Source organism: Penaeus monodon, chromosome 20 (assembly GCF_015228065.2).
Source record: "Penaeus monodon isolate SGIC_2016 chromosome 20, NSTDA_Pmon_1, whole genome shotgun sequence".
Taxonomy (NCBI): domain Eukaryota; kingdom Metazoa; phylum Arthropoda; class Malacostraca; order Decapoda; family Penaeidae; genus Penaeus; species Penaeus monodon.
In genome coordinates, this window is record NC_051405.1 from 41,128,982 (window position 1) to 41,130,887 (window position 1,906).

The following is a 1,906-nucleotide window of genomic DNA, read 5'->3' on the forward strand; positions in this document are numbered from 1 at the left end:
GTGCATTGTAGGATTAAAACACCAAAAAGTTGCATTAAAAGTCCCGTAACACTGGAGTTCTGCCTGTCAAGCTATTATGCATGTCCCAAACAGTGCAATTATCAATAAAAATGTGTTTGAGGTATGATGAGGAGTTAGCAAGATACTAGTTAACACAATGGGATTTCATTTTACGGAATGAAAGTAACACATATTTATAGTAAGAAAATCTAACTAAACGACTGTCTTTCATAAAGAAACATATTAATTGAATTCTATATGAGTTTTCATAAGTTTTCTGAGAAAGACATTTCATCTTGTTTTATCTGAAACTATTGTAACATCACTTAAATATGAGTAAAGGTATTTTTGGTAAAGAAAACGCATTAACTTGCCAAATGTTATTTTTAGTCGCTAGATTCTAAAGATATGACAGGCTAGGGTTCATAATTATCTTCAAAAGCAGTTTGCGAGGCAACAAGGCGAGAGGAATAAAAATGAAAAATATTCCAATCATAAAGTTGAAAGACTTTTTACACTTTATTGGACACAAGTATGAAATAGCATGATTTCTGAACGTCTTGGCTTTCCCATATGTCATCAAAGATAGTAGAACACCTTTACGTGTTTCTTTTACATTGATATTAAACAATAACCGATTCCATCATCTTTGGGTGTGTCCGCAGCACAGCAGTTCCTCAAGAATGGACATGAAATCTGAATGATAAACTACTAGCTGTTTTCATAAATCATTGTAAGGGTCTTAGTTTCAGGTCTTTCACATTATTAACTTTGTAGTTCCATGTTTCCCATGATATTCGCTTTTACTGGACAAAGCCTCTGAACTATGCAACGATTAGCAAGGTTTTTGTTTCGTTTCGCCAGGAGCACCTATAGTTTCTTTGACAGTCTTGCTTCAATGTTTACTAAAACGAAGGCTCGAGCTATTCATGTACTTGTCATGTTTTGCTCGAAAAGAATTTTAGTACATTCCAATACACTCTGTACTCTTCTTTCGTTGTTTTAATCTTTGGAAAAGAATCTGGCAAATCTGCCCCTCTATCTATTAAAGTAACGATTGAAAAAGAACTTGTGTTATGATCAATGCCTGAATGATCGAAAATATCAACAAGTGGATATACGTATAGTTGCTAGTTCAATTAGTCACTCTAGCAATGTCGTCATTATTATGCTTCGTCGATGCACTAGGGAAGCACATAAAAAGGCATAAGCATTAAAATTTTCTAAAATAAATCTGAGGTAATGTAGGTTCGGAGAAATTGATTAAATAATAGTCAAATCTATCGATATACAGACGATGAACTAAGAATATGTCAAGGTGAATATTATTAAAAGTCACTCTGCATGCGATGTCTTTCATTAGCATATGCGGAACATGATTAAGGGGAAAAAACTATCTTTTGAGACGCTTTTCGCTCTATTTAGTTCAAACAGGCGAAAGATCCCAACGAGAAGGAAATAGATAAAATATACCAATTTATCTTAGACTGTTAAATTATGTTGAAATTATATTTTCATTTTCAGACTTTTAAGACAATTAACATAAGGGATCATTAGCATACAATAAGTTAAAAGAACATGATGATTGAGAATGGAGACAGATGGTCATGCAGATGTCTGTACTATAGATGCTTCATCAAGTGCAGTCTGAATCACAGTCAGAAGGGGCGAGAGACAGCATCATCAGACGAAAAGAAAAACATGTACAAGTCTTCAACTTTTTTCTTCCGAATCGAAAACGATGATTAGCAAGGAGAACAAGTCCTCTCGACTCGTTCTGATAAACATTTCCTTGGCGCTGTTCGTTGCCATGTCGTGTTCCTTGTATTTTAGCCTCACGTCACATTTTTTCTTCTTTTTTTTAGGCTATTGACAGCTGCGGTTTCAGGATATTTCAGTCGGGAGT